Here is a 12,500-nt window from a genome sequence, read left to right as displayed (position 1 = left end):
CATTTTGTGTAGCTGAAATGCGGCTCTTCTTTAGTAACCCTGCTCTCGTTGATGGTTCACTGTGTGTCAGTGTGTGGATTTAGGGGAGTGCAGTTATGATCTCACATATATGTATGTATGTATTCTCACACACGGACGTGCACAGACACACACAGGCTCTAACGACAGGAAAGGCCTCAGAAAAGCACAGGAAGTCTTCAGTACCTTGATGAAGTTTGCATTGATGTAGTCAGTGTCCTGATTGGATGTTTTTAACGTCACCTTCACACGGCTGTGGTCGACTGAGGAGCAAAAGAAAGACACCTTCACTCACAGGACAGGACGGGCTAGCGTTAGCGTTAGGTTAGCGCTGTATTGATCCTATACTCACACGGCAGAATGTCTTTATATCGGTTTTTCTTCACATTTTCCTCCTGCTCTCCAACATTAGTGGGGTAGATCTTCTCTGTTCTGTATTTGGTTGATAATCGACGTAATCGCTGTAAAAGACACACAGAAACAGCCTTAACAGCAGAGACGATTACATTTAGACAGACATTCAGATCAGATATACATCTAAAACAGCTAAAGCCATTCAGATCTGAACACACTCACTCACTCACACACACTAACACACACACACACACACACACACTCGCACTTGCACAATCACTCACTCACTCACTCGCACACACAAACACACACACTCACCCACTCGCACACACAAACACACACACACACTCACTCACTCGCACACACTAACACACACACACACACACTCGCACTCGCACAATCACTCACTCACTCACCCACTCACTCACTCGCACACACAAACACACACACTCACCCACACAAACACACACACTCACTCACTCACACACACTAACACACACACACACACACTCGCACTCGCACAATCACTCACTCACTCACCCACTCGCACACACAAACACACACACTCACTCACTCACTCGCACACACAAACACACACACTCACTCACTCACTCGCACACACAAACACACACACTCACTCACTCACTCACTCACTCGCACACACACAACCACACACTCACTCACTCACTCGCGCGCACACGCACACTCACTCGCGCACACACACACACACACACACAAATACACACACACACACACACACACACACTCTCTCTCTCTCGGAGCAGTGGGCAGCCATATATCCAGTGCCGGGGAGCAACTGGGGGTTCAGTCTCTTGCTCAAGGGCTCTTCAGTCGTGAGTATAGAGCGAGGAAGAGAGCGCTCGCTGTTCATTCACCTACAACTCCTGCCAGCACCGAGACTCGAGCCAGCGACCTTCAGATCACTAGTCCAAGTCTCTAACCATTAGGCCAGAGCTGCCCCAGCTGCCCCCCCAAGAATCACAACACTTGCACACAAACACACACACCCCATAAAATATTGTTACATCACTTCCTGTAAAGGTTTCTGGGAATTCCAGAGAGTTTCAGGGCTTTACTGGAGTGACTTTTATCCTTGTAAGCTCCAGAAAACACAGAATTAAATCAGAGCAGCAGAAACAAACAAGCACAGGAGGAATGAAGTGTGTGTGTGTGTGTGTGTGGACACTGTGTGACAGAACCAAACACACAATCACAGCCCCTGACCTCTGACCTCTCACTGACTCTCAAACACATCAGATTACCCACAACACACTGCTGCAGATCAGAAAGCACAGCAGAACATCCCTCAGTCCTCCATCAGCTGAGATTGTGTGTTTATGAATAAACATGACCAACTAACCAACTAACTACAAACATAAACATAACTAATCAACTACAAACACATCGCCAGGAGACTTTCTCCATTCTGCTTCGGTTCATTTTTATAATTTACAGATAATCTGATCACAGCTGATCTTCATCATCACAGACACCAGATGAAGAGAAGCAGAAAAAACACTCCTCCATCATGAACAACAGAAGCACACACATCTGCAACAGCTGTCACTCTCTCTCTCTCACACACACACACACGTGTGTGTGAGATGAGTGTGTGTGTGTGTGTGTGATGTGTATGATGAGTGTGTGTGAGATGAGTTTGTGTGTGTATTTCATCAGTCCTCTGTGAGTGTGTTTGTTTGTGTGTGATGTGTATTATTTCATCCGTGTGTGTGTGTGTGTGATGTGTATTATTTCATCAGTGTGTGTGTGTGTGTGTGTGTGTGTGTGTGTGTGTGTGTGTGTGTGTGTGTGTGTGTGTGTGTGACATTAGTTGTGTTCTCACCATGAAGTCCGAGCTGAAGTTCTCTTCTGCTTTCTGCTCGCTGCTTCTCAAAGCTTCAATGAATCTCTTCAGGATATTCACCTGCTCCATCCTGACGGGGCGTTTCATTCATCCGCGAAGCTAAAGAATAAATAAATATAAATCTGTTCAGGAAAGGAGTCTTTGAGCGATTATTCCAACATGTTCACGGCCCCATGATCCTCTCCTTCCAGCGATGAAACGGCACAAAGAGCGCGGACAGGAGCGGCGCGCATCGGGCGGAGGAACCGGTATATATCCTGCGTTAGAAATCAGTTTAATTTCAGTCAGAAAACACTTTTAATAATGAAATAAACAGCGCGCCCCTCCCTGCGGCTGCCACATTCACACACTGCACACAAGCGGACCGCCCGAACACCGCTGCCGCGATCCCGCCCCCCGCCGCTACGCCGCCTGTCATTGGACAGAGACCGAGAATTCTGCAGCGGTGATTGGGCGAATCCTTACTTCAATCAAAGACGCGCTGCTATTATGTCTCCCTTACTGTCAGGTCTGACTGTCAATCACTGCGTCCTACGAGCTCACCTCTGATTGGCCGAATATGCTCCCGCCCACCTCCCTGAGCCCGGTTAGATCCGCCTCTTCCGCGCTGACATACGGGGTATCTAACAGCGTCACCGTCATTCTCAGCATTGTTTGACAGTGTGCGATTGTTCATGCTGTGTAAATCATTTCCCTTGTTATACAGTGATTACAGAGTTTTTTCAGCCGTGTCATGGATGTTCTCATATGCACTCTGTAGTCAGAAAGTTTAGATTATCATGTATCGTGATATGTATCATTTACACTATATTTATGAAGCAGTAATTCTGACATTTAATGTCTTTTTACTGCTACATTTCTTATGGTATCCCCTCTGTACCATTATGCAACATATCACTTGTAGTTATGCATTTTTATTTTAACAAAGTAAATGCACCATCCTGTTTTTTTTTAGGGGGGGGGGGTGCTTTGGGTTTGAATATTGTACCATGTGTTTAATCTGACTCGTTTTCAGTGCACAAGAACACATTTACAGTGATGTTGAATACAATGGAAGAGCTGCAGTGTGGGATATTTCGCTTTTTTCACAAATATAGCTTAAGACTTGATCATTTATAAAGTTCACATGTATAAACATGAGGCTCAAGTGATAAAATCACTGACTAATGTATGACACACAGAAAGGATGTGACGTGACTATCCGCACAAGTAAAGTTGCTGGTAATATGAAGCAAACTCAACCACAGTGTTTGATCAGAAACACAACTAACCCTTGATCCACACAGAACAGACCTTTATTCGCTGTAAACATAATTTCAGCTTCTGTCTACAGACTGACACGACATCTACAGACACAGCAGGAGAAATCCAGTGTGTGTGTGTGTGTGAGTGTGTGTATCATATCAGGACACAACTCTGTATAATGACATGGGTATGACACAGGTATTACAAGGAGAGGGTGACTTATGAGAACATAACCCATGTCCCCATTTTCCAAAACACTTATAAATCATACAGAATGAGTTTTTTTGAGAAAGTAAAAATGCAGAAAGTTTCCTGTGAGGGTTAGGGTTAGGTGTAGGGTTGGTGAAGGACCATAGAATATACAGTTTCTACAGAATAAAAACCATTACACCTATGGGATGGACACACTTTACACAAAAACAAACATGTGTGTGTGTGTGTGTGTGTGTGTGTGAGTGTGTGTGTGTGTGATGATGTTTCTGTAGATATGAGAAGAGAACATTTCTGAGCAGCTGAACTCAGGAATGTTCTTTAGCAAGCCCTGACGTGACTCTGCAGCTGATCACATAGCTTCTCTCTTCTGCCACACACACACACACACACACACACACACACACACAGTTACACAACACCAAGACACATGGGTGCACCCACATCATTCACGTTATCCCAACACACACTCTACACTGGTATTTACTTGTCTTAGCACACACACACACACACACACACAAAGCTGCAGAGACCAGCGTGAAAGTGCTTGTACAAAATACTTTCCCTCCAGCCAGTGACACAGGAATGTTCTGGAAAAGGAAGTGATCAAATCAACTTCTCTTCCATCACGCTTCTCATTGGTCACTCTCAGCTCTGCTTGGGGATGTTCTGGAGGGTCAGAGGAACTAGTTAACAGTACTGGTTAGTGCAGGTGATCTCCTCTGACTAGCTTCATGATCTCCATCTGAAGGCCTTCTTTCTCTCGTCTCGTATAGAGACACACGTCTTCTGATTGACAGCGTAAGATCTGAGCTCTACAGCAGGTGTGTGTGTGTGTGTGTGTGTGTGTGTGAGGCTAGACACACACAAGCTGCACTGATCGTCACTAACACACACACTCAGTCAGCCAGACCGATCCATCGCACAAGAGAGACACAAACACGTCTATGTGGAGCTGATGTGATCCACTAATGAATGAAAGCTAACAGAATCATTTGTCACTGCAGCATTTGAGAGAATAGGTTTCAGCCTGAGCAGGTTTATTCCTCTTGTAATTAATCATGGAGAGAAGAGAAGAGAAGAGAAGAGAAGAGAAGAGAAGAGAAGAGAAGAGAAGAGAAGAGAAGAGAAGAGTGTCGAGCTGTTTCTCTGCAGATCTGCTGCTCGGTGGGTCTGGAGCTGCCATCTACTGACCACACACTGAACTACACGCTTGCTGACCTTCATCTGGGGCTGCTGCTGACCTGAGACACATCCTTCCTTTCATTTACATTAGTCTTGTATTGTGAATAAATAGTTACAGAATACATACAACATTTGTGATTAAAAATAATTTGTCACATGGCAGGACTGAACAGAACCGCTGCTGTGAAGAAGACATCGCTCAGATTGAGCTGTGTCCATAAACACTCGTTCTCACCAGACAAATGACCCTTTTCTCCTCCATTACTGAGACAGATTCAAGCATTTCCATCTCTCTGTCTTCTGCTACTGTCTGAACTACTTCATCCTTTCGGTATCTGGATCTTCATGAAGTGCAATTTCAGTTCTCTGTATGTATGTACTCTACACGTGTGGAAGAACTGACAATAAAGCAGACTTGACTTTAGATTCAGATAAGTCCAAATCATTATATCATATCATTTTACTGCCTGTAAATCTGTGTACAGTGACAGCACAATGAGAAGTAATCTTCAGAGGATGTAGTTTTTTACCAATGATTAGATAACATCATCCTAATCTGAGATTTAGTAACATCTTCATCAGGTCATGCTGAAGATCCGGTCACGGCTGTATCAGGAGTCTGTGCTCAGAGATACAGTATACACTATTGTGATTGTCTGTACCTTCAGCTACAGAAAATACATCTGCTGGCAGTGAGAGCTTCAACTCCATCACAACATAAAACCTCATATCACTGAAACTCAAATGTGCAAAATTCATTTAAGAGTCAAATTTCTTAAAAAGAGAGAGAGAGAGAGAGAGAGAGAGAGAGAGAGAGAGAGAGAGAGAGAGAGAGAGGGAGCAGAAACAGTGGATTGTTTGCTCTCTGTAGAAACACGGAGGAGTGTTCATGTACAAACATCTTCACACAGCGCTGGCCTAAATCATCAGAACGCAGGTTATTTCCAGCCGTTAGAAACTGGTTTGAAGTCTATCTTATTATTATTATTATTATATCTTATAGTTATTTCTATTTTTTGCTGTAGTGTGTCAGCAGGAATTATCAGTTCATATTTCCAAACATTCATTTAGCCATCAATTGTAAGTATACAGTAATTACGCTTCAAGAAACCTTCTGTAAAGCTCCAGAGCAGTTAAAGGTTTGAGGCACTTGTGTAAAAATGCTGTGAGATGAGGATGCTGTCAAAAATAATGTCATAAATAGATTTTCTTTCTCAATGAACTACATGAAATCATCATTTGTTGTGAGGATCCTCTGTGTGTAGAGCAGCTTCTGTCCTCGGTTTATCAGGATCTTCAGCCGCGGGTCGAGTCCGGTCCAGCAGCCGTACGGTCAGCCTCCGGTCAGCATCAGCAACAGAGCGCTGTCTAACACCCAGATGAGCAGAAGACCAGGAACCAGCTCCAGCAGACCTTCATCAGCTTCAGATCCAGCAGCGCGAGGAAGAGGAGGAAGAAGAACCCGCTGGGCCAGAGACATCTGCACATCAGACCAGGTCAGTCACCAGCAGTGAAAAACACCACCGTCATCATCATCATCTTCATCATCATCATAACAATCTTCATCGTCATCATCACGCACGTGACGTCACTAACCGCACAGGTCCGCCGAGGTCAGCAGGATCATCCGTGAACTCCCATCAGAAGCGTGTTTAAACGATCCTCATCTCAGTCACAACACAGCGGAGCGTTCTTTGGCTTTGTTGGGGCGCGCGCTGTTGTCTGTCTGCAGCTGGCAATCACACCGTTATCTGTTTCCGGGTTCAGCGCGTGTCCCGGATGTGTGAAGCATTGGCGTCCATGGAAACACCGATCAGCTGACCATCGTTTCAGGAGTTGTGTAACCTTTTGTCGTCGGTTTTTTCAGCTGGACAGTCGTTCTTGTCGCATTATGAGACGCTAAAGAACGCGATTAGTCGCGCTGAAGCGCTGCGGGTCATGTGACCTGCAGAGGGCGCCACTACTCGACCGTTATTCCTGCGTGCGCGCGCCTCCGCCAGTCTCTGTATCTGCGGCACACATCCCGCACGAGTCCCGCTTTTAACGGTAATATGGGTCGTTAGGACGGTTTTCGCGCGGTTAACGGCTGTTATTATTCAGCGTGAATGTGAAGATCGCGCGAATTCTGCTGCGCGTTTGTCCGTGCGCGCCGGTAACGCGGGTCTTACAGCTGCGAGCGATTCTTAAGTAAACGCTTTGTGACACAGCGATCTTCATCATCTTCTTCATCATCATCGTCATCTCAGGTCAATCTTCCGTCGGTGTGTCGAACATGAACGACTGAAGCGGCGCGTAACGGTAAGAGATGAAGATCTGTAACCTACATGAACGACCAGCGCACACACACACACACACACACACACACACTACACGATACAGACACACGCACACACACACACACACACACACACACACTACACGATACAGACACACGCACACGCACACACACACACTCACACACACACTGACGATACAGACACACACACATAAACACACGATACAGACACACACACACACACACACGTTTGTTTTTGTGTAAAGTGTGTTCATCCCATAGGTGTAATGGTTTTTATTCTGTAGAAACTGTATATTCTATGTCCCTTCACCAACCCTACACCTAACCCTAACCCTCACAGGAAACTTTGTGCATTTTTACTTTCTCAAAAAAACTCATTCTGTATGATTTATAAGTGTTTTGAAAAATGGGGACATGGGTTATGTGCTCATAAGTCTCCCTCTCCTTGTAATACCTGTGTCATACCCATGACATTATACAGAGTTGTGTCCTGATATGACACAAAAACAAGACACACACACAAGTCACTCACACACACACACACACACAGACACACACATCATACAAACACACACACACACACACACACGATACACGATACAGACACACACACACACGATACACGATACAGACACACACACACACACATCATACAAACACACACACACACACGATACAGACAAACACATACACACGATAAAAACACACACACACACACACACGTGCATCATACACACAGTCAGTGATGCACACAGATTTATAAACGGATGGTAACACACTCAGGTTCCACACTTGTGTTTCTGTGTCCTTCCACTCGATCAGTGTTAGACAGCAGCAGGTCACACACTCACCTGAAGCTGACCGATCAGACACACACTCCAATCACGAACTGACCAGTTACAACAGAAAACATTCAGCTCTCCAGTGAACCTGTGTCCAGATGTGTGTGAGCAGCCTGGGACTGAACACACACACACACACACACACACTTCAGGGAGTCAGTTAGTGAGAGGCCTGACTATGCTAAATTCTCCTCTCTCTCTCTCTATCTCTCTCTCTCTGTCTCTCTCTCTCTATCTCTCTCTCTCTGTCTATCTCTCTCTCTATCTCTTTCTCTCTCTCTCTGTTCAATTCAATTCAGTTAGCTTTATTGGCATGACAAAAGTACATTTTGCATTGCCAAAGCATGCACAGGAAAAGAGAACATGTACAACAGTGTAATTTTGAACATTATAGCAATTGAAATAACATTTGAACAAGTAATATAAGAAGAATGGCATTAAAACCTATGGATACTTACAAACATATGATATACTAAAAGTTATGTAGCAGATTACTTCTGTATTTATTTAATTAGTAAACTGAATAACTGGATTCAGCATTATCTGTAGTCGTGTGTGTGTGTGTGTGTGTATTCTCTGGATGTCGGCAGGCTGCTATAAATCTTGCAGCTAGATTTGCACATTCACATATTTTACCAAGAATGAAAATGAAGAAGTTTTCGGTCTCATTGAATTGGGGAAATATTTAGTTTATTTTGGCATAGTGGTTTAATCTGTGTTAGTGTCGAGATAATCCATCCACCTCACAGATGTGGCATAACAAGATGCTGATTAGACAGCATGATTATTACACAGGTGTGTCTCAGAGGGACCAGTCTAAAATTAGGGCTGTGATGGTTGCCGTGACAGCTGCGTCACCACGGTGGTCGGTTGCTACAGCGGTTGTCTGCTGCCCCCGGCGACAGTGCACCTGACGTCACAAACTCTATAGCAAGCATAATACAAAGCTTTGTATATAAGTGTAATAACTGTAATAGTTGCAAATTCTAAGTCTTAAAGAATTCTTAAACAAGAAGTGCTCACTAACACAGATTTAGACAGATTTGTGAACAATATTTGAGAGAAATAGGCCTTTTGTGTACATAGAAAAAGTCTTAGATAAAACAAGTGTTGCATCTATAATTTGTTCTGTGTAGAATTTACCTCCTATTCCACTGTCAATACGTTTTAGAAATAGTCCTTCATGCAAGATTGAGTTGAATGCTTTCTTGAAATCAATGAAAACACCACTAAATTCTCCCCTCTCTGTCTCTCGCTCTCTCTCTCTCACACACACACACACACACACACACATTCTCCCTCTCTCTCTCTCCGCAGCTGTGTGTCAGCTTTGACCTTGACTCGGTGTTGTGTTCTCGCTCGTGTCGGTCACTCGTCCTGCAGCAGCGCTCCATCAGATTCTCTGTAAGTTCTTCTGAGTGAAGCGTTTCTTTTGTCAAATAAGTTTTTTATTCAGTGTGAGTGAACTATTTCTGAAACGTTCTCTAAAACCTCTGTGTGATGGACTGAAATATGAGTGCTAATGTGTCCGGATTGAATCTTGTGTGTGTGTGTGTGTGTGTGTGTAACCCTGAGCTCAGTGATTTTCCACCTGTGAGTGTCTGGAGCGTCATGCGCTGCTCCTGCAGGATATTTTAAGATGTTTGTTCCATGAATAGCTTCACGTCTGACCAGAGATCAGAGAGTTTCCTCAGCGCTCTTCATCTCATCCGTCTGTTCACTCGTGTGTTTCAGACTCATCTGGACAAGTCCTGACTTCTCTAAGTGACAGATGGGTTAGGAATAATCACTCTCTGTGTGTGTGTGTGTGTGTGTGTGGTGTGTGTGTGTGTGTAGTTGTTAGTCTTTGTGTTTTGAGGTGAGATTCTGCATAAGGCTTAAGAGACAGTATAAATGCAATGGTTTCCTCTTACAAACGCATGCAGGAAGACGCGCTGCTTTATTTAGCCTGTGAAGAACACACGAACACACACACACACACACACACACACACACACACACACACCCACTGCAGTGTGACCTCCAGAGACACACACACACACACACAGTATCAGATGTGACACACACACTGCTGTCCATCTCCTTCATGAAATATGCACAGCCATGTGTTGGGTTACACATCAGCAGATAGGTGTGTGTGTGTGTGTGTGTGTGTGTGTGTGTTGATTTCCTGCTGGTTTTGTCTAGAACGGTTTTATTTATTGTTGTGTAATGAAGTGCCGCTGCTGCTGTAAAAGCGTCCGTTATGACAGATCTGACTCTGAGGGTGCTTTCACACTTGGTTCACTTGCCTGGTCCGAACCAGAGTTAGGTTACCCCCCCCCCCCCCCAACAGATTTGGTACGATTGCGTTCACATGAGCAGTGAACCGTACCAGAGTTCACATGAAGCGTACCCCAGACCACCGTTTTTAAGCAGACTCAGGTACGGTTCACGGGTGCGCATCCGAGTACAGAAGACAGAGTTCACATCATCCAAACGAACCGAATTCTGACGTTAATCGACCCCGGGTGCGCACCAAAAGTGCTAGTGTGAAAGCACCCTGAGTCACACTGATCTGTGTGTGTCTTTGAGATGATTGATATTCGGCAGTTTCAGAAGATGAATCCTAAATCAGAAGCTGTTGATGTTTGTGTTGTTTGACAGGAGCACAAATCAGATGCAAATGAAAGTGTTTAGTGAGCGCAGGACCGGTCTGTCCACTCTTCAGTGTGCACTAGTGAGTGTGTGTCCCTTCAGGCTGTTTCATGTTCCCATTCTGCTGAGGCCTGCTTTGTGCTAAATTTGATGTTGATGACGTGGATGGGTAAAAAAAGCTCATCTGTGTGTGATGTGATGTCAGGTGTGTGTGTGTGTGTGTGTGTGAGAGAGAGAGAGAGAGAGAGAGATGTCTGGTCTTAGCGCTCATGAATCAGACAAATAGAGTTTGTGTCTCTTAAACAGTAGATCGTGGCGTTAGAAAACAGTGATGTCATGAGTTTGACTTGAGCTAAAAATCTCAACAGATCTTAAATCACTAGAGATCATAAACTGAGCCACTTTACAAACCGTCACAGAGAAACACTGAACTACTAGGAGACATGTGACAAATAAAACAATGTGTGAATTGGTTCTGAAAATATTAGATCTCCTCCAACTGGATTGAATCAGTCTCTGAAGCTGAAAACTCTGTGACCATCAGACACTAATTTTCTATGAAAGCGGTCACCTCAAATCTGTGTGTCTGACCGTCAGCTGACTGTAGATCGGGGAAGAGAAGTGTTTCAGCCTCCAGCTCAATGCAGCTTTTCATTCACTTCAGATAAACATGTAACTGTGTAGTGTTTTTCTCCTCTCAGTGTTTGTTGTTTGTGTTGATCTCTACCACTATGTTGTGTGCAGCATAATCATGACAACTATGTGTGTGACTCTGCACTTTCTGTGTGTGCGTGTGTGTGTGTGTGTGAGACACACCTGTGCTGCAGGTAAGAAGAGCTTAAGTGCGTCAGACCGCAGAGCTCCGTCTGATCTCCTCCCGTCTCTCTCACAGATTACGATGCTCCAGCGAGTGACTCCTGACATGTAAATGGCGTCGAAGGTGCGTGATGCTGTGCTCTGGTACCAGAAGAAGGTGAGTGATCTGAGATCTGTAAGATGTTTCCTCACACTGAGTTCATGTTTGTCTGTGTGTGACACTGATGATGATGATGATGATGTACTGACGAACTGAAGCTGAAGGGTTTATTAGAGTTCAGTCACTGTAGTTATGGACGAATCCTGTGACCGTTTCAGAACAGATGATGCTTAGACATTCACAGGTCGTTCTCCTGCAGGGTTGTGGCACGCTGTATGTTTAATGAGACTGAACTCGTGAATTATTGAGTCTTTTCCACCGTGTGACTTCAGTCCAGCGCGGCCGTCTTCACCTCCAGCGTTCACGATGACACCGCGCTGCAGTTCTTATAGACCCCAGACACAATCAGAGCACCGCATCATTCACGCTTGTGTTTCATGCATCTCCAGACCTCCATCCTGCGCCGGCGCTCCGACCCAGAAAACATTCATCACCATCTCCTCTTTAAAACATGTCTGATCACATAATGAACACGCAGAACCAGCTCTGGTTGTGTTTGCACTGACTGGTGACAGATCAAGTGCACTTTTCCAGTAAATAGGAGTGAATCTGTCCGTTTCTGTCGATCCAGACTGACACAGTCTCAGGAGAAAGTGTTTGATTGGATGATTTTCTGACTGATTTGGATGTGTAACCTGTCTGTGTCTCGTCGTCAGATCGGTGCGTATGACCAGCAGATATGGAGAAATCAGTGGAACAGCGAGAGATCAAGGTAACGAATCATCGACTCTTGATTAGACTTTCACCTGTTCATACTGCCTCTGCAAGAGGTGTGTGTGTGTGTGTGTGTGTGTGTCTGTTAGTGTGTTATTCACTCATTCTTCCTTTAAACTTGTCTCTGTCTCCCTTCAC

General features: G+C 44.7%; 1 long non-coding RNA gene and 1 pseudogene across 1 annotated transcript; one reads left to right on the top strand and one right to left on the bottom strand.

Moving 5' to 3' along the window:
* LOC113088317 (tyrosine-protein phosphatase non-receptor type 12-like) overlaps positions 1 to 2,652 on the bottom strand; it is an 11,372-nt pseudogene extending 8,720 nt beyond the window's left edge.
* Positions 2,653 to 6,837: 4,185 nt separating this feature from the next.
* Positions 6,838 to 12,332, top strand: LOC113088318 (uncharacterized). The gene is made up of 4 exons (XR_003285914.1): positions 6,838 to 7,195; positions 9,353 to 9,439; positions 11,565 to 11,645; positions 12,305 to 12,332. It is a non-coding gene; the product is annotated as an uncharacterized LOC113088318 (long non-coding RNA).
* The last annotated feature ends 168 nt before the right edge of the window (positions 12,333 to 12,500 follow it).

This window comes from Carassius auratus, unplaced genomic scaffold, assembly GCF_003368295.1.
Source record: "Carassius auratus strain Wakin unplaced genomic scaffold, ASM336829v1 scaf_tig00046060, whole genome shotgun sequence".
Classification (NCBI taxonomy): Eukaryota; Metazoa; Chordata; class Actinopteri; order Cypriniformes; family Cyprinidae; genus Carassius; species Carassius auratus.
This window is presented reverse-complemented; position numbering and strand designations above follow the sequence as displayed.